The sequence below is a fragment of the Passer montanus genome, unplaced genomic scaffold, assembly GCF_014805655.1.
Source record: "Passer montanus isolate IOZ18808 unplaced genomic scaffold, ASM1480565v1 scaffold36, whole genome shotgun sequence".
Classification (NCBI taxonomy): Eukaryota; Metazoa; Chordata; class Aves; order Passeriformes; family Passeridae; genus Passer; species Passer montanus.
Genome location: NW_024368374.1, coordinates 5,041,217 through 5,066,741, shown reverse-complemented (window position 1 = coordinate 5,066,741; position 25,525 = coordinate 5,041,217). Strand labels below are relative to the sequence as shown.

General features: G+C 39.4%; 1 protein-coding gene across 5 annotated transcripts in view; it reads left to right on the top strand.

Annotated features, from left to right (window-relative positions):
- Positions 1-25,525, top strand: part of ENOX1 (ecto-NOX disulfide-thiol exchanger 1) — a 357,615-nt gene that overhangs the window by 188,528 nt on the left and 143,562 nt on the right. The window contains exon 1 of one of the 5 annotated variants that reach the window (XM_039716749.1): positions 148-171. The exons of 3 other annotated variants lie outside the window; for them this stretch is intronic. The gene's annotated coding sequence lies outside the window, so the exon portion shown is untranslated. Of the gene's footprint in view, positions 1-147; positions 172-19,255; positions 19,409-25,525 lie in introns of those variants that run through there. One more of the 5 variants, XM_039716748.1, reaches the window with a different exon arrangement.

Below are 25,525 nucleotides of genomic sequence, written 5' to 3'. Positions count from 1 at the left end.
CAGCTGATCTACACCACATTCAGCTGGCACTGGTCAAGCAGGACTAGAATGCCTGCTGATCATTCCCAAAGGGGTATTGCTTCTCATTGCATCAATGAAATAAGCAATGCTTCAGGGTACACAGGTGGTGCTTGCTGATATTAAACACGGCATCAACTTTCCCTGCCCATGGTGAGTTAAAAAATACTATAATCTGAATTTAGTATGCTTTTTACTTGACTTTCTCACCAGACCTAAATACAAATTGTGCAAGAATGTCTTTTAGTGTTATTTCTGAAGATAAAAGACCCTCAGTACATAGCCCTTCAGATCCCAAAGTAGAGAAAGCTATTAGGTATGTTATTGTTTTAAATTTTAATCTGTTCTGATGTTCCTGAAATGCTCTGTCTGTAATGTCTTTTGTATTAATCATCATAAATATTTTATCTTTTCTGGAGAGGGTATGCTGACGTAATGTCTAAGTGAGTGAGGCAACTTATCTCAGCTACTTTATCATACTTGCTAGGCTTAAAATGAATATTAAGAAGTTCCAACAAAGATGTTGTACAGATTATAAAGGCAAAAAAAAAAGGGTAAAGATACAAAATGGTAACCACATGTAGCTATTTCCTTGCTTGCTGCTCTCGAATTCACAGAAACCAGAGGTCCTTTGTAGTGCAGCTGTACAACTTCAGTAGATGCAAAAGCCCCTGTTACAGAACCACATGTAGCTATTTCCTTGCTTGCTGCTCTCAAATTCACAGAAACTAGAGGTCCTTTGTACAACTTCAGTAGATGCAGAAGCCCCTGTTACAAAAGTAGTGGGCTCAGGTAATGAGGAAAGTCCCCTAAAGGTATGATAAAGGTTTAAAAAGCAGATGCTTGTTAACTTCTTGTATTATTTTCTTTTCTATACTGCTCTGTAAAAAATTATCAACCTTGATAGGACTAGGTCAGTAGCTTCATGGCTTTGATTGGTATCTGAAAAAAAATCCACGGACATGATGCTAGAGAAGATGAAGCAGTGGCCTGAGTGGTGCTAACATCTGTCTCATGGCTCATCTCATCTCGCAGCTCATCTGGTGGTGGGCAGATGTGAGCTTGAGTGTATAGTTTATTCCTATTTTCCACATGCAAACAAGTGTATTTCAGGCTTTACCGCAGGTTTTGTCACCATATTCACTTTACAGTGAAGAGAACTATCTTGGATAAAACTCTGATATGGTTTTCAGTGGTTGGTGTCTTGTGGAGTAATGCACAGCCTTTATCTATTACCCTTCAAAATACCTCCATCAAACTTTCTTGCTATGGAACTGATCTGTGTTCAAAGCTTGACAAAGACTTTGGTGTAGCCTTCCATATTGACACATAAGGCACTTGCACTCACCACCCTTCTGTAAAAGTACCGAGTGCTTCCCATCTCGAACATTCCTGGAATATGTGCTCAGGCTCTGTCTCAGAATCAGATAGCCTGGTACAGGCATGCACACCTAAATAATTAAAGTCTGTTTATCCAAGTACTAGCAATGCTTTCTGGTTTGTTCTTTTAATTGCAGCCTATGAAGAGTGTTACTTGGCTTACTTCTTGGCCAACAGTAAAGTGTGATCAGAACAAGACAGCCAGAGAAATGCATATTTTAGAGCATCTAATAGATTTAAAAAAAAATATATGCTCCTCCTTCTGGAAGCCACTCCTGTCCCCCAAATTGTGGGTACATTTGCTTCTCATTATTACCAGTCATTTGAAGAAGAAAATGAACAAGGGAGCTGAACATTTGGGGAGAGACTGCCAAACACACAGCAGAGCCCTTGGGTAGGAGGGTGTGGATTTAATGCATGGTGCTGGTTGTGAGAGCATTTTGTACATCTGGTTTGGTTCGTGGACTGGATCCATTTGTGGAGGGGAGCCTTGGCTATTATTGCTTGGTCCCTCTGTCTTATTTTAGCTTCACATTACTCAATGTCTGATTATGTTGGACAATACTCAGTGTTGCTGCTGAGAATATTTTGGACAGCAGTGACAAAATGCCAGGGATTATGTCCATATCATTCTATCACAGCTTAGGAAACCTGTGAGAGTGAGCCAAGGCAGGCACTGGATGCGTTGCAGAAGGAGGGCTGCCAGCCTAGAATAAATTAACTAAGTTTGTCTCCCAGCTTTTCTCCCATCCTGACTGTCTGTATAACAAGATGATGAACTGCAAGCCCTCAAACCCATTGATTGACCCAAGTCTAAAAAATTCTAAGAGGAAACCTACTTTGATACAGCAGGGTGGAGATTTTGCAGATCCTGGGAATTTTGTCATCCTGTTAACAGCTGAGATCATTACTGGGCATGCTGTTCAGCAAAGGATTTCTGTCCATATTTTCTTTTCAAGTTTATCCAGCCTGTTCTACAGCTGTGATAACTTGTGGCACAGCACAGTCCAAAGGCTGGCATGTCTATGTATGTACATATAGGCATAAAATCAGTTATTTGTTCTTGCTATCTGAAATTGTGAGTTCCTGCTTTGAAAAGAATGGATACCTGAATTTTGGGTTGTTATGTGAACCAAACAAAACCAGACAGAATATTTGGCACATAAGGAAGTATTATGTTTCATTTCATTGTAATGTTTTCAGTGGATCCAAAATTCACTAGCTATCCTAAATTCACAAGTTTTTTCAATGCTGCTTATCATCTTTTTATCTTAGGTTTATCTGGAACACGTATCTGTGTCAACCAAACCAGAGATTTCAAGAGTACTGATTATTTCACCAAGGTTAATATTACCGTACAGTAAAACCTGTTCTTTATGGATTCACTTACTTAGGGCAATACTGCTCACATGTAGGAGATGATACTAAAATCTCTACAAATGTTTTTGTAAGTAACTGAAATTACTGTGACATTTATGGTATTCCCTTCTCTTAGATTAGGGAATAAAGCAGTTACTTAACTTACTTTCAAAGCAAAATTATGGAAATTTCCATTTAGGATTTACACTGAAAAAATGAAAGCATAAAATTAACTTACTTTCAAAGCAAAATTATGGAAATTTCCATTTAGGAAATGGAAATTTATGCTTTCATTTACACTGAAAAAATGAAAGCATAAAGTGCCATTTTGGGTGGCACAACTATATTTTAGTATCCCCCATGCCCAGTGGCATGTCACTGCAAGGGCTTAAAAACTGGATGTGAGGGCACGTTGCCTTCTTGTGTTTCCTTGCCCAGCTGAAGAGGTGACACATGTCACAAGAGGGACGCATGTGCCATTCAGATGTTCAGCTCTGTGAGGGACCAGTGCAAAGTTTTCTGCCTCTGTAGGCAGAGCCTGGGGCTCTGCAGTAACAGGGTGAACTTAGGATGCAGAGAATAAGGGAAAGGGCTTCGAGATAGTGGCTGAGCTGCTGGAGATGTCCTAGACAGACAGGTCAGCTGTGTGTGGAGAAAGTTAACTTGCTCCATCAATTCTCTAAGAACAGCTGGGGAAAAGGAGTGAGGAGTTCTGCAGAGACAGTAGGGCTCAGGGCAAGGTGCAGGAGGCCATAGCAGGCTCTGTGGAAGGTTACCCACAGGAGCTGTGGATACCCCATCCTAGGAAGTGTTCAAGGCCAGGTTGGATGGGGCTTTGAGCAACCTGATCTAGGGAAAGGTGTCACTGCGCGTGGCAGCAGGGCTGTAACAAGATGTTCTTTAAGGTACCTTCCAACCCAACCCATTCTATGATTAACGAGCACTTCTTTCTCCCTAGAAAATTCCTCTCCCTCTGCATACTCCTTTCTCTGGGATATGAGCTCATATTTCCTGGAACTTGCAGCCTTGTCACCATCCAGCCTTGTATTGTCACTCCAGCTCATAAAAGCTGGTCTACCCTTCCCATTCATCTCCAGTGATGCTTCCTCACCTTCTTGGTGCTCAGAAGGAGGAAAAGGAAAAAAAGATTGAGAAAAAGAAAATACAGAGAGTCCTCCCAGAGGAGGCGCTGCAGTTGTTGCCAGGATTAGGTGTGAAGGTGGCAGCTTCTGAAATGTAAGGAGTTTCCTCCTCTTCTCCACCAAATTTGCAGTGCCAAGACATAGGGTGAGAGTGCTTATCTCATCCCTACCTTTCCAAGCATTGACAGTGCTTATCAAGAACTATTAAAGTATGTAGGGCCCATCTCTGGAAAATGTCTACCTGCCTGTGTTTGAAGTTTTACCTTAAAAACACTGCCTTGACCTTTCAATCTTTTTTTTTTTCCTTTGTTTTTTTCTTTTCTTTCCGGTAGCTTCCTGAAGTTATGAGGAGTTTTAAAACAAATAAAAAAAGGAAACTTATTCTTGGTACTTAACTCAGCAGTTGAACAAAAGTAGTGCAAAAATACTGCAATAGGTATTGAGTAAAAATGTCTGTTGTGGTAACTATTCTAGGTATAGCTGCTCTTTCATGACAACTCCTTTGAATTATTTCCATGTGGAACAGAGCAGCTCTGACAGCAGCTCTTTTTTAGAGGGAGGCAATTTCCCTCATATATGACTTGTCAGCTGCTAACTGTGGGTGTGTAAATATAGCTGAAATTTGGAAATAGTGCCGATCTGGCAGAGGTTTTGGGCAGTTATTTATGACAGAATGGATGAGTTTTACCAAGCTCAGATTGGTGGTAAATGATGCAGGGCAGGTACATTAACCAAACTTGTGTTTGTGTGGAGCATCTTAACAGTTTTATATTGATTTCAATAATACAATTCTTCTTTAAACAGCTAAGTGGTGGATAAAGTATGTAATTGATATAATAGCTATAAGAGTATTCTGAAGAACCTCAATTTAATTTCACTTCAGTCTTATTGACCTTTTCTTCTCCCTTTGCTTCTGTGCTTGTGTCCTTCTTCTCTCATCATTCTCACATCTCATTTGGGATTTCTCATCCTCCCACTCCATCTTTCAGCTCAACTCCCACAAGACATGGAAACCTCCCTCCATACCTCCAGTATCAGTAACCACATTTGTTTGTGAAGAATCTGCTTTATCTCTGCAGTTTTAACTCACAAATTTATTTCTTCTTGCTTAGTTTGTCTTGCACCACCCAGTGCCATGTTTCTGGTTTGTGTTCTGTCTCCGCTAAGGAATCTTCCTGAGTGTAATCCCTTCCCTGACTTGCCTTGGTATGCTCTTGGTGTGTCAGCTTTTAATTTCTGTCTACACAAAGAACAGAGTCTGCTACAGACAAGTTCCCAGGTCAGCTTTGCCATAAAGCCACTTGTTTCAAAATAATTTCAAGCTCATGGGGCCTTAACTAAGAAAGGTCTTAAGAGCTTTTAGAGGGCTAAGAATATGTCTATCATTTCAAGCCAACAAAAGATACCAGTATTATAATTATATCTCTCAACCTTCTGTAAATGTCCTCTTTGACTGGAAGCTCTCCTCCTGAGAAATCAAATGAAGACTTCTCTATCTTACTTTCAAGGTGTTATCTTCCTTTTGATCTGGCTATTTATGAGATCTTCTCATCCACATAGTCCAGAGAGAGCACTATAAAGTACAAAGCACCTTTTCTGTCATCATCTCCATGTCTGAAGTGCCAGACCCTCTGTTTCCTAATATTCAATAAATCCACTTTTTATTCTTCATTGTATCTAAATGTATCAAAGTAACAGAAGAACCTCTTCCTTTTTTCAGGAGATTTTCAAATGCTATTACTAGTCAAAATTTCACTCCATCACAGTATTGCAGAAGGTGCAACAAACTCAAGGAATAATTAGCAAAAGAAATAGAGAAATCAGCAGATGAGAACTTCCTCTTTCAAGAACAGCAGCTCGTTTAAGTTGTGTCTAATATGATCTCTAGGACAGAGTATTGCCTTTATTTGTGCTGAGTCTTTGCTGCATCCAGCAGCAAGTTTTTATTGAAACTTCAAGTTTGTAATTTAGCTTGAGTTGTCTGAAAGCTAAAATTTTATATGGGTTCACATTTCTTGCAGATGTCTGTCACATACAGCAAATATTGCTGGCTGACTGCCCTCAAAAACACAGGGGAAAAAATAAGATCCTTGAAAAAGTGAAATACTAATGACTTACAGCCACTTCATATCTAATAGCTGGTGAATGCATTTCTTGCTTGAGAGGAATGGAAACAGGGAAGCTTACAGTTGGCTCAGTGGTGGGAGGCTTTGTATTGTTTTTGAAAGAACACTTGCAAATTCTCTATATAGTAGCTGACTTTTTAAAATGCAGTCAAATCAGTATGTGATGATGACAGAAATAATTGTAATATTCTAAGTTTGACTCAAAATATGTATTTCATTGGACGAAAAATAACAAATTATTCAGAAAATATACTCCAATATGCTCTGCTGGGTTTCAGTGTCTCCAGGGAACTTCATTTTATGACTATCAGCTTGCCTTAAAGTCCCAGAATATGTGATTCACAATCTCACCATCCTATTAGTTCATGTTTCTGTTTGGAAAGTGAATCAATTTCTGGATCTGATGTGTGTATAAACAGCTTCTTTTTCCTTAGAGTCTCAAGGGAAATCATGAAATGTCAGAGAATAAAGGTACACAGAGATATAGATGAATTCCAGTGCTGAAAGCTGGAAGTTAAGATGTATCTAAACATTAGAACTTTAATAAGAATTCAATGATCAGTGCTTTGCCAGCAATGTGACAATATGCTCTCTCCCACTTACCAGCTATTTGTACACATTTTACTTTGGTCACTGGGTGCAGTAACCAGGTAAGAACAAAATACTTGGCAAATTAAATCTAAAGATTTCCACTCCTGCTGTAGAACAGATAGATGTAATGTACCATTTCATCTTAAACCAAATTATGTACCAGGACATCTAGATGCTTATTTCTGAAGACATCAGTGTATAATGCCTGATCTCATAAGGACTGAAATGCTTAAATTCCAATTATGAAAAAATCTTTAAGCTGAAAGCAGAGATGCCTGATCTAAACAGCTCTGTGATATACCTAATCTTTCCCCTCCTGCTGCCTTTCTTACTGCTCATTCAAGTACACATGTAAAAGGACTTGATCAAAAGCCCTTTGAGGTAGATGACAGTCTGTCAGCTGGCTTGGCCACTGCCTGGACGTCACCTGTATGTTCTGTCTTTGTAACAAACGCTTCAGAGGTTTCTTGAGTGGTGATGGAGCGTGTGATACGCACGATGGAACTGAGACAACCGAGTCTGTTTGGTGTTGTTTGTTATCTTCAGCTATTATCTTCTGCACATTCGTGGAGCTATGTCTTTTGCACAGCATGCCTTCGCAATAGCTTTGCCACAAAAGGTATTTGATGAAAAGAATTTTGAGGAAAGATGTAAATTTTATCTTCAGGATCTAAATGTTGTCTTCAGCTGTCTAATGGGGATATGAGGAAGCCCCCTACCAGATGTTTCTTGCAAGGGGAAAGTTATAGGAGAGGGAATAGACACAAATTGCGATGTGGAAAATCCTACTTGGATATTAGGGGGAGAAAAACCCAATCAAAAAACCAAACCACAGTAACATAATCAAGCATTAGAGCAGGTTGCACTTGGAGATATTCAAACCTGACAGTCTTGAGCAACCAGATCTGACCTGGTCACACCAGGGAATTGTACCAAGTGACTGCCAGAGATGCCTCCCAGCCCATGTTGTTCTGTGCTTCTATGAATTATTTTCTTTTTATGTAGTTTGCTGTTTTCATCTAACTCTTAAATAAAGAAGAAATGTTCTGTCTGTTTTCAGAACCTACTGGGTTTGCTCTCATTTACTTACACAGATGAGAAATAAGTTGCTAAAGAAATGATTCAGTGAACTGCAAAACCATATACTTCTCTCTGGAACCATGCATTTTATACATTTGGTTTATAATACCCAGTAGAAAACATGTGCTGAGAGCTCACTGATTTTATGAGCTGAGATATCTATATCCATGAATGAGATTTATTTGCAGTGTTTTCCTCTCTTTTCTTTTTAATGAACAAAACAAATGAAAGCATTCTGTGGTTGTTTGGAATATTAAAACATGTCTGCTTTCATACTGAAAATAAGATCAAGTCTAATAAATGTAATTATTACCACTGATATGTCTGCTTTTCCATATAAATGTAAGCATTTCTTCTTACTGTTTCTAATAATCTACATCTTACAGGATGCATATTTTTGCACAGTGTGCTTTTGCAATACTTTTGCCCCTGAGGATTTTCCTTGTGAAGTTATTAAAGTCAAGACTTTTAAAAACTCTTCTCAAAATCTGAGAATTAAAACTGGTTCTGTTTGAAATACAATTATGTTTTAAGCAATTTTTCAATGACATAACCCAAGCATGCCTTTGCGAATTGAAAATTTACACATTTCTCCTTGAAATTTCTTTTTTCCATTTTTAAGTAGAGAATTTATAAACTTTTTAAAAAAGCTGCAACATGAAATGTATTATGAGCTGAAATTTTGGTCAATAAATTTGGCTTGATTTACGGTGGTTAAACAGACTTTGTATGTCAGAATTTCTTATAGCATGGAAGAATGATCTCTTATTTAGCACACAATATATTTTATAGTACATTTCAGAAAATGATAGGATATGTTTATGGAACATGTACATATAGAATATGAAAGCTAGGTCTTATATGGATGCTGTGTTTTAATTAATCTGGCAGCTAAGCCCCACACATCCCCTCACTCCCTCTCCCTGTGGGATGGGAGAGAATAAGATGGGTTAAAGTGAGAAAATCCTGCACTGGGATAATGGCAGTTCAATAGGTAGAGAAAAGCTGAGCCCACAAGCAAACCTGAACAGGAAATCATTCACCACTTCCCATGGGCAGGCAGGTGTTCAGCCATCCCCAAGAAGGGCTTCACACGTGTGACTTGGGAAGACAAACGCCATCACTCCTAACATTCCCTGCTTCCTTCTCCTTCCCCCAGCTTTATATACTGAGCATGACACTGTATATTATGGGATAACCCTTTGGTCAGTTGGGGGCAGCTGCCCCTGCTGTGTCCCCTCCCAGCTCCTTGCACACTCCCAGCCACTCTCTGTTGGGGTGAGAGGCAGAAAGGCCCTGACTCACTGTCAGCCATGCTCAGCTGTAACAAACACATTGCTGAGTTATCAACACTCTTTTCTCAGCACAAATTCAAAACATAGCCCCATACCTGCTACTGTGAAGAAAAATAGAAATTAACTCTATTCCAGCCAAAACCAGCTCAATCTGGACATCAATATATCTGTTCTGTAATAAAAGTCTGGAAACAGGACAAGCCTGTCTTATGAAGGAAAATAAGAAAAAGATGAAACTTCCCTGATTTGTTAGATCCAACTGGGTTGCAGTCATGACAGACACTACAGTAGCACTGCTTCTAGGTATGAAACAACCTGGGAAGTGAATAAGGTGCAAAACTTTAAGCTGCAAAGGAAGTTTACTTTTTTTTCTAAAGCTGGTTATACCTCAATAAATGTTTCTATCCTTCTCTGAAAAACAGAGTAGAAACTAGCACAGAACCAGTGTAGTGAAATATTGTATATGGGGTTTTTCTGCCTACCACATCATCTTATGGTTATTGTTGAAACATCTGGCTTTACTACTAGTGGGGTTTTTTTTTCCTTTTCATTTGGGACAGCTTTTGCACAGTTCTGCCTTCTTGGGAAAAAGGAAAGAAACCCTGTGAAAACTGATGTTTCTTGCAAGAAACATGTACAGTAAAGACCAGATGGATTTAAGCAGTATTACTTACTTAGCCAGCAAGGGCTGTTTATCAGTACAATATACAGATCATTGTAAGCTTATAAAAGACAATTAAAGAGTTGTGACCAAATCAGTTAAGTTTCACTCTTACTTTCTGAACATTGGCTTTCTTGGCTAATGAATAAAGCTTTTGAGGAATAAAGCTTTGGCTTCACAGACCAAAATGTATTGTATAGTTTGGTGGTAAGCAGCCAAGATTATAATTTTTGAGAAACCAAAACAATTTGTCTTCTTCCATGAAAGTTTCCTGAAGCATTTTCATGACAAAAGCGTTGATGTTTTACACACACAGGTTACTCTCGGGCAAAGACTGCTTTAAATTGCATTTAATTTTCAATAGTTTTTCCATTACCTACTTGTTGAGCAAAAAATAGGCACAATTAATTTTTTTTTTGCTTAGAAATATCTAATACCCTAAGTATCTATATGCTTTAATCTCCAAGAAACCATTGCAGAGAATTACAATATTCTCAAAATGTTGCCGTTAGGATAGATGATGATTGACGCTTATTCATTAAGACATAATTGATTTCCAAAAGCAGTGGATTTAGATTCCCTTTGAAAGGCTTTTTTTTGCCCCATATTAATGAGCAGCAAACTTCAGAAGAGATGCACTCAAGCAAGCTTTTGGTTACACACACGCATATGTTCTGTGTGAGTTTAAGTAATGCTTATATAGATGTGTATGCCTCCTGAAGGGGCAAGCAGAGAGAATCTTTACACGTGAAGTGCAGACATAAAACAATACCTAGGAAAACACCATCTAATTTAATGCACAGTGAGGCTGGGAAATTACTGTTGAGTAAGCATTGTGTAAGCTTGCAATGCAGAGCTAAACCTTGCAAAATGTGTGAAGAGCACTCAGATACAAAATCAAAATAAATATCTCACTTCTGTCCCTGGTTTGCTTGTCAGGCTGTCCTCTTTTCCCTTTTCTTGCTGCTATTTTACAAGAAGCATCTGCTTTCTAGAGGATGGGGGAAGTTCAACTATAGTGAGTGTGAGGTTTTATCTGCTTTTTTAAAATATACTAATTCTGTAGATTTGATAATCATCTCTCCATTATTTGGTCTTTGCTTTTGTATAGAGTTAAATTGGTTCTACTGCTTGTTCTTCAGCTGCAGTGCAGGCTGGCAGTGTGTCCTCAGCACACACCTCCTTAGCACACCCATGGTTCAGGAGTACCCTTCCAAAACTGTATGTGTATAGTGTATTTATGTGACTTCTGTCACATGCCATGGAATTCCTTTTGGGGTCCAACACTGCCTTTCAGGAGGAAGACAGCTACTGATTCCTATTCTGGGGCCACAGTTTCACCATGATGAGTGGCTGCTGTGGTGTTAGGAGCACACAGCACACCTTGAATTGCTAGAGATGAGTGCTTTGTAACAAGAAATTACACTGCCGGAGAGCAAATTAGTGATTGATGTAAAATGGAGACTTCTAGATTGTAGTTGTGCTAACAAGATATGAGACAAAGCTTGAGGTATAATTTTAACAGTATTTAATTAAGTGGAACGGTAGATTAACCACCACAATCCTAACTAAACACATATAGAAGAATTGCAAAGTATAAATGCTCATTTTTGCTAAGTTGCCTCTGCCATCAGTGACTGACTTAGAGAGGGTGTGATTGACTTGAAGCTGATTTAAAATGGCTTAATTTAAAAACTAAATTTGAAATCTTTTCCAATTGTTCTCCTTTAATGCAGGCAGGGAAAGGTGACTCATCTGTTCAACATTGCATGGTTTACTGGGTGGAGAGAAAATGACATATTTTATCTGGTCACTGAGATCTTACTGTGTCATTTCACTTGTGAGTAGCAATTAAAGCAAAGCAAATCACTTACCTGACAAATTTAGTCTGTTGTTCTTTCAATGGAAGTATTATTACCTCTAGTTTATATTTGTTTGAGTTGCCTGATGGCACGTTTCTCTCATCACCTCAGTTGCTGACAAACTGTAATTAGGTATACTCATGCATGGTGCTAGATGAAGAAGTTGCAGGGAACTGGTGCAGTTCCTTTACAGTTTGTTTAATTAACTTTGTGTGCTGGATCCAAAAGATTTGGGGAGCCTGGCCTCCCTTGCTTTGTCAAGCTGTGTAAATCCCATATCAATTATACCCCTTATTCTGGAAACAAACAGTGGAGCATACAAGCTTTGAATTTGCATGATTCTTTGTAGGAAGCAAACATAAAAGGAGCTTGTATTCAGCCACAGTACATTCATTGTTAATTTGAAGTGAATATTTATAACTTTCTTTTTACTATTAGCCTGACACTATGAGCAATTATAGCAGTATTCAGCTAAATCTGCCCAGCCTGTGCTTGGTCAGAATTTTCTTTCCCTGGGTTTCTAATACATTTCCTAAGCACTATTTTGTCCTTAATGCCTTTATAGCTTGTTTATTGGAAACAGGTTTTTAATTATTTTTCAGCAGTACTGGAGACCTGATTTAATGAGCAATTGTTAGATATACTAGGGAGACACATTCACCTGATTAATGTGATAGTTAACTGAGCAACAAAATTGCCTCATGAAGAAGCAGCTGTATACAGAGTTGAAGCAGTAAAAAAGTTTGAGGGAATGTGAAGAAAATATTTGAGGAGAGATAATTTAAAATAGGATACTGAGCAAGTTGGAGGCTAAGTATAAATACACAGTGTTGGCTTGCTGGTTGGTTGGTTGGTTGGTTGGTCTGTTAGTACATGCATGTGCGTACACACATGCCCATATTTGTATGATGCAGTTTATATAGGCTTGACTGAAATATACTGCATTGGAATGCTGGGATGTTCAAGGGCTGTAGAAAAAAATGAGGAGGATGAGTGTTTCAGGTGTGTGTTGGAGATGAAACTGTGCTGCAGCCAGTGCTTTAATGGCATGCAGTGTTGTCCAGCTTCAGTGCTAATGTGTACTTTTGGAAACAAGTCTGTCCTTTGAGAAACAGATCTTTTCTCTGAGAGAATAAGGCAAGAGAGAAGTTTGACATTCTTTGGTTGTCAGAGCTCACACTGGGGTATTTCTTATGTCACTGACTTGCTCCTATCAGCAGCACTTACATTCTCAGTTTGGAAGCTCGTGGTCAGCTTGAAGGATCAGACTAACATGATCACCACAGAATTTCAGTACAAGATAGTTCCACTCATGCATTTCAATGTCATCTTCCCTCCTCTTTGCAAGCAGCATTTGTGAAGAACGATGACAGTGGTAACCCAGTAGAATTTCATGACTAGATCATCAGGTTTCATTCCTACAGAGGACTGTGGCATCCATGTAGAGAAGGGTCCACAGGGGGGCACACAGGGTGCACTGAGGCCAAAAAATGGTAGCAGACTGGTAGAAGGGGAGAATTAAATATGAATGCTAGATGAAACATAGCCCAGCTAGTTTCTCTCATGTAGTTCCCAACTTGGCTTGTGTGATGGGTATCACTTTACAAGCCTGAAAATACAGAATGTTTCAAAGTCAAGGTATATTATAAACCATCCCACTCACAATCTGAATGGACCTCTTATGACCTAATATAACCCCTCTGGTTTCAAGTTAGGGCTGGTGGCTTTGTGTTCCTGCTCACTCATATACTAGTGAGGCCAGGAACTTTTTTTTTTCCTAAAGGAAAAGTGGGCTTTTTGTATGGGATGTTGTATTCTTGTTCACATGATTTAAACAGATGAGAGCTGTATAGATTATGAAGAACTCAGTCTGGGAAAATGAACTGCTTTCTGTGCGGTTACTCTGGGAGCATGGATTAGGGAGAAGACTGATAAAATTAAATTTAAGTGAAAGTGGGCCGGACACATTACAGGGATTATAAGAGATTAGAAGACAATAGAGAAAAATGAGAAGGCAATTAACATACACCTGTTTGGAAGAGAAAAATGCTCCTATGAGTGTCAAACTCTCCGCCCCACTTTAACTGGTTCAGCTCATCTCCATTGTGACAAGTAACTTGGACAATTCTTTGCAAAACATTTTTACTTCCTTGCTTTGGTAACATGATGGAAATATAAATTGCTTTACTTACAATTTGAATGCCTCTTTCAAAGCCAGGAGGGTTGCTGATCTGATGGTTGGAGAATCACAGTAGAATTGAGCAAATCTGGATTAATTTCAAATTCTTGTCATATCTTTGCCTTAGAAGATTTTTAGCAGATTTTAACTTTTGGGGTTTTTGTCTGCAACTCATTTTATTCATGTTGTCCGCAAAAAGGAGAGAATGATACTTATGTTCCACCCATGCTATCATGCCTTAGCAGTTTAGCTGGTGGGATTTTTGGGGCTCTGCATGTCTGTGCCCTGGATCAGCAGTCCTCCAGCTGTCTCGGACCACACCAGCCCTCTGCTTAAGAAGTTTTTGTCTTTCCTGGCTTGAAAGGAAAGTTCCCAGTGATCCTTTGATTTGGGCTGTACCTGCCTTTTGTTATTTTTATATGGTGTGGTCTTCAGACCTCTTGTGTGGAGGACCCATGGTGGTGCAGGAGCCAGTGGGGTGGCTGTGCAGGGCAGCTCTGAGCATGGCAGAGCATCTTGTGGGACCCTGAAACACTCACAGTTCCACAGGCTGACTGGTACCTGCCTCATCTCTGCCTCTTGGCAAACCTTTAAACATAAACATGTTCCAGAGTGTTTTGCCGTAGATGGGTGATGTCCAAAATGTGCTGATGTTCTCTGCTAGATAAGGATCAGGATTTCTTTCTGGAAGAACTCATTACAGGACAGACACACTGGCATCGCCTGCACTTTTAGGTAAGAGGCTTGATACTTTGCCATTTATGTGGCAGCCAAAGTAGACAAAAGTAGAACATACTTTTAAAATTGTTTCCTGGCATATAAATAGAGATTATGTACTGCTATAATTTGCACATGTATTATATTTTGATGCTATGAAACTAAACTATATGATGGCAACCACTCCTGTTAATCTTGCATTCTTTATTCTTCAAACCCAACATAAGTCATCTTTTGAACTCAACACTGAGTTGTTGGATCCAATTTTTGGTTGTTTTATTGTGTTTTATTTGATTGATTGGTTTGGGGTTTGGTTTGGTTTGGTTTTTTTGGTTTGGTTTTTTTTTGGTGTGGGTTTTTTTGTTTTGTTTTGTTTAATTTTCCTTATTTAAAAAGCAATCAAGGTAAGAGATTTGAAGTGATGTGATCATGTGTTCCAAGAGAACAGAGTTGTTCTCCTATTTGTCTGCAGAGTATTCTCCTATTTATTTTGAAGACCATCCTAAAAAACTGCTGATTAAAAAAAAAGGCAAATAATATATTATACTATCACCTTTGAAAAATTAAGGAGTTTAATTTATTTCAACAGCTGGCCATTTATATGTCTCTGAAACTTGTCATAAATCTAACACTGTGCAGCTAATAAACAGCAACAGAAAAGTGGTCAATCCAAAATACACGCAGTCAGAGCATCCTGGCCTGCCTGTATGTGTATACTTACGTATAACCACATATGGGAAACTATCAAGCCTGGACTTCTAAAATGCCTCAGATAGAACAGCTTTTGAAGCAAAAGCAGCAGCCAAAGTTTGTAAAATTAACTGTCTAATTCATGTGTGTTTATACACATATGCACATATATATATGTATTTACAAGCAGTATGATATGTATTCTCACCTGATGCAGAAGGATGAATGGCAAAAGTGGTGTACAGTTCCCTTCTGAAAAACTGTCTGCCTTAACTGTTCACCCCTCTTCCCTCACCATTGTCCTCAGACTAACCAGGCACGTTTGCAGAGCTCAACCCTTCACTAGTTCACACTAAAAGGAAAACTTGGCATGATTTCCTTGTTTGTAACCAGGCCCCTTTCACTAATTTGTTTGACACAGATATGGTCCTGGGAGTCCCTTAAAGGGATTTAGATGCCTCCCTACCACTGTAATCCCTTGTGTTTTGTCCAGGAGCACACACTGCAATTGTCTCAAGAAAGTGGGGTCTTTTGTTTGTTATTTTTTCCTTCCCAAGTCCCAAATATTAACAGTTCTGGTAGGAGGCACGTAACAGAAATGTATTTGCCAAATGGCGCTGCCTCTTTCCTTGGGTATGGGAAAGCATTTTGTGGAAATGGGATAACCAAATGAATAGAGCCCGCCACTTCCACACGCCTCCTGTCTGCGAGCATCCCCACCCTGGGTGTGTGGGCTGTGTTACTGACTCAGGGGAATGGGTTTAGAGGAGCCCTTTGTTGGAATATTGGCAGCACATCACTGGACTTGCCGTGGTTGCAGATGGAGCAACTTGCCGAACAGATGGATTCTCAGTTTTCTCAAAGAAAGGGAAGGTACTTGATGTACCACGGTGGGAAAGAAAGGAGGGTATTCCAGGCAGATGGAAAGGCAGGAAAGAAGGCACGTTCTGCGCTTTTTTTGGGCACTTGGAGCCTAGCAGTCTCTGGCAAACTTGGGAAAGCATAAGCACAGCACTCTGTGAGAGGGCAGAGGGACTGTAACAGATGTGGAGGAAGTTACTCGCACAGAAGCAATGAAAATGAAGGCTGAGACTAGGAAAAGCCAGAATGTATAACTGAGTATAATGTGCTAGGTATGGAAAGGGCTCCTGCCCTGCACCATCAGAGGTTCACTCTATTAAGGCACAGGACTAGTGTCAGATAGAGCATAACCGGAAGACAAGACTGATAAATATTTTATGGTCTATTGTGTTGTGTAAGAGGCTAGAGATAAATGTCATCTGCCACTGTGAAGACAGGGATCCCCATGTTTCTGCAGTGTGTGCATTGGTTCTGTGATGGCACAGTTTGTTCAGTGGCACTGCTCAAGTGCCATGCGGCCTCTTTTCTTCTGCTGTTCTTTGTCCCCTCCCCATTTTACCTCACTTCCATCCTCCTTCCATTGTTGGGGCAGGATCAGACCTATGCAGCACCCAAGAGCCTGTAAATCTGACTTGAAATCATGTTCCAATATTTACTGCCAAAACCTTCATGCAATTACCAAATGCAGCAGGCATGAACGGAAAAAACTGATCATATTTTGATTCTTTATGTTAACTCCCTACAACTTTTCAGTCACTTCATACACAGACACCAGACTTAGCAGAAATACTTTATCGTAGTATCATTAATGATTTAATAACTATGGAATTTTTCTTTATTTTAACCCTTAGCTTAATTAGACAATTTCAGCATCTTAGAATGCAGACATTAAAGCTGTTTAGCTATAGTAAAGATGCCAAAGGCCTTGGAAATACAGATTTTTCTGGGAAATGAATATGATAAAGAGCAAAAATGTTTTTTCCAGGTGTGATTCACTGCTGAAAGAAGCCATGCAAAATCATCACTTTCTTAAATAATGGCTTTGGCTGTTGTTCATAGTCAGGGTTGTGTCCACAGCAAAAGAAATGTGTGAAGTATTTTTATGAAAAATAAAATTGCTGGATTACATACCCACTTTTGCATCAATTGTGGTCGATTTTGTAGGACTGAATTATCAGGGAGGCTCTGAGATAAAATGAACAAGGAATCCCATCACAGAATTTTAGTATGAACATTTTTCAGATTGTTGTGCCTGGATCTCTGCCAAGTTTCAGCCCTATAATAAATTAAGTCCAACCCACACAAAGTAAGGAAGTAAAAAAGAAGGGAAAAGAACCCAAAAAATTCTTCAAGGCAAAAAGACTAGGCATTTTTTATGGGGAAACAAGTGGCCAAGAATAATTTATTGGAAAAGTAATTATCTAAAGAGAGAGTGGGCTCTTCTCTCTAATTGGAAATGATAACATTTCCCAGCCTTACTAAACACAGCAGAGGATCATCTTTTTGCTTCACCAGCCTAGTTAAATTAAAGTTGAGAAGTTGCTTTCCTCTAGTTTTATTTCTCCTGACACCCAATACTGCAATCGAGCCCACTTCCCTTTCTCTATGGCAAAATCTAATCTGGCTGCCACAGGACCTGTGAAAATCATGGAGGTGATGAGCCAGGGTCTGCTTTCTGCATTGTATGTCTGGCTTATTTAATCTCTAGTCAACCTCAGATAATAAATATTTCATATGTTGGACAGGTGAAAGGTTTCATTCAGCTGCAGATCTGCTTCCACGGCAACTGATTCTTCTCATTTGAATCATTTAAATGTGCTGAAAACAGAACTTGCTTTCTATTTTTCCCCACTGTTTTTTTTGTGTGTAATGTATTATTTGTTTTCTCCCTCCTGTCCCTCCTACAAGCAGATACAGAAAAGCCAACAGCATTAACAAGTAATTCTAAACAATTTATAATCCAAACAAATTCTCTCTTCCAGTCAAAATGGGATGAAAAATGCCATTTCGTTTGACAAGCATAGAGTAAATATCTAGAGATATGAAATTGCCCGGGTTAGTATCTATAAATACTCTGTATGCAAAAAATGCATGCAATCACAGTACTACTTTATGCTATACAGTATATTTCTCCATTGGTACTAGGTGTTTCCTCAATACCATTGCCCAACAATTCAGTTGGGTTTGATTTTGGGGTTTTTTTGGGGGAGGGGGAGGTAGTGTCCCAGGTCTTTCTCTTAGAAAGGTTTCCTCCTCTAAGAAAAGCTTCTAGCAAAAAGACGAAGAGTAATGTCTGCAACCATATCTGATTTATGTCAATGTTGGTACTTGTGACAGATCTTCTGGAACACATCTGCTGCATCCTTTGCATCTTGCAGCAGAAGGAGCTCTTTGGAAGTAAAGCTTATCTCGTTGTTCCTCTGCACATTTCATCTGTAGTGGGCAGCTGCTGTCCCTTTCCTCTCAAGCCGTCCCCACATCTGGACTCTAATGCATGCTGTGCCCCGTGCCCACCTCCATGCCTGTCTGCATGCATGGTTGGTGGCTTCACAAAGCACTTCCCTTACCTGCCTGCTGAGTCAATTGTGACTTGGTGCAGTGGTGAAATTTTGCTAGGTAGGCTTCAAGTAAAGGCATTTTCCCTCTACCATCTCCTATCAGGCTCAGAGACATTTTTACGTGCATCTGACCATCTGTTTGGATGTTCCCTTGATGCAGTTATGGCAGAATGGGGACATTATTTCATAAGGCACACAGCTGTCTTAGGAACTAAGTTAGAGAACACATCTCAGGGTGTGATTTAGGAGTTTTAGATGTGATGGAGAACCATGCATAGATGGCTTATTTGATCTCTCTGTCCTCCCCTTCTATTTACTGTATAGCTTCCTAGTGATGCTATATTTGGGAATTAGGACGTTCTAGATCAGTTTGGAAAAACTGACATGACATGATGCACAACTGCTATTTTGGGTTTAGGGGGAGATGGAAAACGGGTACAGCCTTTGATAGGTGTCTGTGTGTGTGCCTGGTAGCTCTGTGGCAGATCCCCCTCTTAGAAACAATTGAACTATATCTGACCTTGCAGCCCTCTCCCTTCTCTTTCCAGGCATATAGATTTTAGCCAGCAGGTCTCTGGTTAACCCCTCCTCACTGTTGTTTATTTCCTGCCACTCTGCAGACACACCACTGAGCATTAAGTATGTGAACTCAAAGACGCTCCCTCTCTCCTGTACAGTCTTAATAGCAAACAGTCACGAGCTGGGCTTCTCCAGGCAGAATTTCTACCTAAGAGACATAGGTTTCAGGAGTATATGCCCTTTCTCTCACCCTTTTCAGACTTCATTAAAAGCATCCACTTCAAGAAACTACAACTGTGTTTATTCAAGCTTTGAATTTGGAAGTCGTGCCGGGATCCCTGCCACGGCACGCTTGAACCGTGAAACCCAGGTCAGTTCCATTTTTTGGTTTTCATGTACTGGCACTGCGCTGCAGCTGTTTGAGCTACCAGGTCTCTGTGGAAGCAATACTTCTTTTAACATGCAGAAAACATCATATTTGATTTTATAACCTTACCTCTTGTTGTAGGTTTCGGGTTCTTTTGTACTACTAAACAAAATGTCAGGGTAGCATGTCAGTGAACATAATGCATTCAAAAAGAATCATGCTGACAGGCTTGAAAACTAAATGCTCTCTTTCAAACAGGCAGGAACAGCTCTGATTTTCCTTCCTGCCCACCAGGCTATACTTGGACTTCAGAAGACAGCTGTGCTTCATCTCCCTGTTGCTCTGTCACTGTGACTGCTGGCTATTGCACTATATAATGTGATCTTGGGCTGTAAGATATGACCAGTTTCAATCAATGTTCGCTGAGGTTGACTTTGTGACTCAAAGGCTACTGACTCAATAGCCCATTAGTTTTGTCAGTGAATCAACCCTTTCTCCTTTCTTTCTCTTCAAGCCTTCTGTGGTGTTGAGGAGTTTGTGGGTTTTTCTTATTGCTGGAAAGAAAGATGCTGGGTTGGTTATTGCACTGAATGGAGCTGGAGGGGTGTTACTAGGTTTGCGTGAGGCACTTTCTGAAAAGTGCCTTATTTTTGTTAATAATTCTACTCTAGATCTTAGATTCCAAATTCACATAGAGTTTGCATTTCTGAAACTTCGTGTGAGTAGTCTTTTACTGCAAGGTGGATTTGCAGAGGGAAAATCAAAGTTAACAAAATTTAGTATCTGCAATGTTTGCTTCCCCCAAATGTGCATTGGAAAACTCTGTTTAAAGGTACAGTACTCTTTGTCTGTTTATTGGGAAAAGATGTGGGGGCAACAGTGCTTTATGCATGGAAATTCGTTGGTGTTTGACTTGTGGCTCTGCATTCCCTTTAACTCCTGTGCCCTGATCCCTAGTGATTGTATGCTTTGATGTTTCTAGAGTGCTCTTGGAGTAAGTGCTCCTCTCAGTGAAAGTTACGCTGCTGTTATTTTTTAATGTTTCATACAATGGTGAAGAATATCTGAAATGCACCCAAATGTAGACATTTCATCACCATGAAGTCTGCAGTTAGGGCCATTGTCCCATTCAGTCACCGAATAAGAGTCTGGAGAGCAAATAGCATGTTCAGCTCTACATCATCTCTGGCTCTCTGTGGTATGTTCAGTTCCTCTGCTTCTAAGCATGTTTCCCTTATTTCCAACTTTTTTCCTTTGTGCATTTGTTCCTTGTTTAATTATTTTTGGTCAAGTCTGCAACAGCTGAACAGAACGCATTAAATGTAAAGGTCTGTGATTTTCCTGTGGTAGAAAAATTTGTATGAAAAGATAAATAGCTTTTGGGGTATTATATTTGTCTTAGACAATGGGAAGCTAGGTTCTGAGTGGCTGGAAAGGTTGTAACTGCACCATTAATGTTTAATTACTATTGGCAGCCAAGAAGTGCCTTTCTGGACTAACCAGACACTCAGCTTCTGAGATGTGCATAGGTGGCAGAAAGCGATAAAGCTCGTGAAACCACACCTCTGGGAACATGTAATGGGATCTTTCCTGTGATATGCAAATTATGCTGCCAAGTTGCTGTGTAAACAATTCATGGGAGATGTAGTGAGAGGTAGTTAAATAACTGGATCACATATCAAAGATAAAATCCATCACTGGGAATGGAAAAATGTGTTAAAATAGTGGTTTTGCTATTAGAAATAAATAAATAATGTACAGAAAAAAAATTTGCCCAAAGCATACAGCAGCACTGAAGAGCAAATAGCAAATGATTTATCGCAATTGTTGCAGTTCAGAGTAAACAAGCATTTAGGAAACCAGTGTGCACAGAGTTTGTGAAAACCAAGACTTTTCCTAGTACAAGCAGTCTAGCCAATTATGCTGGTGTTTTTGGGTTTTTTTCTTTTTGTGGTTTTTTTAGTAACTGAGAAAAAAAAATTACTTCACAAATGTTAATTTGGTTACTTTGCAGGCAGAAGATATGCACTGCTTACTTTTCAGTGATAAAACCAATCCCGTCATTTCTATTCTAGGCATGAGCAAAGATCTCAGGCAGCCCAGCAAAACGTATTTCAGGGTCATATATAGCCATAGATCAATGAGTGTGAGCAAACCGTATTGGCACCAGCAGAAGCTGAGCTCATGCCTTCAGCCTGAGTTTCTAATTTCTGTATTTTATACTGCATGAGAAAAGGATTCCACATAATAGCACTCCTCCAATAAATCAAAGATTACTCTTTCACAAATGGTACTGAAGCCTTCATTGATTCTCTGTCCAGCTTCACTGTTCTTCCACAGAGGTCAATTCCTGTAGCACTTGTCTTCCCTCAGCCTTTTCCTATAACTGCTGTTCATTTAGGCTCTGATGTAGCTCGGTTGAAGTACAGTGAGAAGTCTCATATCCCTCCTTACTGGGAGCTGCAACATGTGCTGGAGTCCTAAGGGGCCAGCAGCAGAAAATCTAAGAAGGCAGCAAGGAATATTAAAGCATCATGAGTCAAGGGAAATATTTTTGACCTGCAAGTTTCTTTTGTTTTGCTATGTAGCAGGAATGATACTTCAGACAGAATTGTATGGTCACAATAAACAGATCCCACATTCAACAAATGTATTGAATTCTGTTCTATGTTTAATCGCCAACAGAAACTATGTCAGATGATCTTCCACCAGGAACAATATCTCCTAATTAACAGTAATTAAGGTATATTATAACTACAGGATATGAAACTAGATGGATCTGTCTCTTGACATTTCATATTTGGATTTTTTTTTTCTGCTAAGTCTCTTAATATGCTTCAATTAATGATAACAGAGGCCAGGCCATTCTCAGTGATGGATCTGCATACATGAATCTTAGTACCACTGAGATGAGATGAAGCATGAATCTTTCCATCATTAAACCCCCCTTAGAAACATGAATGAATTCCAATTAAATGGAATTTACTAGCAGAAATGTTGACTATGAGGAAGCTAAGGGTCAAAGCTTGATTGCCTTATCCTGTGAAGTGCAAAAACCTGTGCCAGACATGACAGGAAAATCAGGGAGCCTGTCTGCAGAGTCTTCAGAAGTTCTGCAGCCATTCATAGCAGGTATGGCATTTCTTTTCATTCACTGAGAAGTCATACAAAACTGTTTTGTTCAGGCCCTATTTGATTAAGCAGGTTTTTAATTTTAGTGCCCCAAAAAGATTTTGTCATCCAGAAAACTATTGCTTCTCCTTCTGCGCTGTGGCAGATACCCAGTCTTCACCAACTGACAAGCATTTGGAGACCTAATCAGTAGTAAACCTGAGGTATAGACTTTGTATAGATAGCTTAACAATTAAGAAATTTAAACTATTCCTGAATGAAAGGAAATTGCCAACATTAAAGAGAGAATTTCCTAGCTCAGGCATTTCTGTCCATGTAATTAAACTAAATACGCCGTTTCCTTGCCCCTAGCCACAGTTGTCCTAAAGAAGATTAACAACATTGAATTTCTACCCAGGCTAAAGTCTTGTTTGTACCCTGAAATATGGACCCTGAAATAGCATGCCAGTGCACTACAACTCCATCTGGTGACTCCTCCCAAATCAGTGATGCTTCATTATGTTCACTTTGCAGCATCTCCAATCCACGCGACTCAGAGAGGAGTTAGCTATTTCAAAGATGAGTATACCAGATTTCTGCAGAGTTTACTATTGTGTTGGAAATACTTGTCTGAAGTAATCTATTAGATGTCATAAAGCATATGCAATCAGAAGATCTTGCATAAAACACTGGGGGAAAAAAAGATGAAAAGCCTGCTTTCCATGCTATTCCACTGAGCAATTCTATTATGATCTGGCCTTAATTTGAGTGATCTACTATATTTGTGATTGTACAACATAATCATGTTCCTGGGATTGTTATCTTTTTCTGTCATATATTTTTAGCTACCTCAGTTCTCTGCAACTTCTTAAAGAAAGTGTTTCTTAGATTTATTTGAATTGTGTTCCCAAGGACACAATTGTAATTCACGTTATCTGATTGAGAAATGGCATGATTACAAACTTTAGTTTTCTTTTAAGATACCAGTAAACATTCTTTTTTTTGAGTCTCATATTTTGCTTGCATCTTACGTGCCCACACTTGCTTGATCACATGCAGGAAATATTTTTGTACGCTGGTGCTATGCATGACTATGAAAAGAGCTGTAGATAGAACAAGATGAGATACAGGCTGTAATTTACACCTGACAGAGTGTGAATTTCATTGCAAGTGCTTTTAAAGGAAACTTGCTATTTTCTCCACATTCAGATAAACTGTAATTCCATAGGAAATTATGATAATTTTTTTTGTTTTCTTTGTTTATTCTGCTCTGCTTTAGTATTGAATTTTATGGGGAAAGAATATTCTTCAACCTAATGCAATCCTGTGTTTTCTGCAAGCTTGGGTCATGGTCCTGTGATGCTGGACATACCCCATTATCAGAGAACAGCCTGACTAGGCAAGATTAGTAAAGTCTGGGATAAAGAAAGTATAATCAGACCATTTCATGGGTGGGGGATCAAGGTATAGATGGTTTAAATTACTTGCCAAAGGTAATTACAGAGTTATATGAGGAACAGGAATCTCCTGGATCCCCATCAAGTTTCTTTTTCATTTCTAGAGAACTGAAGACCTGTATTTGTTTTGGCTGAATTGCAGTTTGGATAGATTGAAAGACATTTGGAGGGCTCTGTTAAGTCTTTCCCACCAAAAGAAATATTAGTAGGCAATTAAAAGAATAACAAATGGGACCCATTCAAAATGCTCCACTTGCCGTTGCTCTGAGCTTCAGGCAAGAAAGTACATAGAGGTCATTTAACCTGACCACTTATATATCAGAAGCTGCTAGGGTCACTCAGGCACTCCTAAATTAAACCATATATTTTAGACAGAAATATAGTGGTCTCACAAAGCATTTTCCATTCAGACCATAAATTCCAAGGACAGGGCTTTGTCCTCTGCATGTATCTGCTTTGCACTTCCTGTAGTATCACCTGGATAAACAAGGGCAGTTCATAGTCCTGTCAGTTTAATCTCTTGCATCTTCGCCATTATTTTGATTAATTTGATACTTCAGAGCTTTAAAGAACAAAGAAACCATTAACAGCACGAGCAGAGATGGTGCCAAAGAGGCCTGGACACTGTCCCTGGTGCTCTGTTCTCCTCCTGTGTGCCTAAGAGAACTGTGTTGCTGTAGGGAGGGTAGTGAGTGGTGGCCATCCAGCCACACTGGGGAGGCTGATGGAGACTGCTGCACCCAGAGCATTATACATGGGCCGTGTCCTCTGTGCGTTCAAGGGTTGAGTCAAGATCGACTCCAAGTGAACATGGTACATAAATTTTCTGGATGACGACATAAACAAAGAGTCAAAAGCCATGAGATACTATATTCATAGCTACAGGCCAAATGCTTTATTCATAATGTTGCAGTGAAAGTCTTAACATTGCATTTGTTTAAAAAGTAACTAGGAGGCCATTTGTGACCCTTATAATACACATGTGGAGCAGTGCTCTGCTGGTTTACACTGGTTATGTTCAGCTTTATATTTTCCAGAGGGTCAGTTTGCAAGGATCTTTACTGCTATTTATGAAAATAAGTAACTAATTTACCAAAATTTCACAAAGTGGCTTCATGGCTTCCGCTTCATAGTTAAAGGGTCCGCAAATCTTTTGGTCTTGTTGTTGATTTTGGGTTGTTTCTGATTGTATCTTGAAGGCTAGAAATACTGTATTATGGTAAATACATTATTTTTGTTATTGCCCTTGTTATTAGAAAATATTTATATAGTGCAGCAAATTGACATTGTACTTTGCCAACATAGATAAAGGCAAATTCTCTGCCCTGAAGAGCTTATAATTCAAATAAAAAAAGACAAACAAACGTACAACACTTTGGAAAATAGTGGATGACAGGATTATTAACTACATGAAAAAGGTGGAAGGGCTGCTTGAGGAGAGAGAAGGATGCTATGATCCTCATTATTGCTGGTTTTACAACACAGTGGCACCTTAAAAGCCTCAAATGGGATGAAAGCCTGGCTGCACAAGGGGATGGGGCTATGCAGAAGC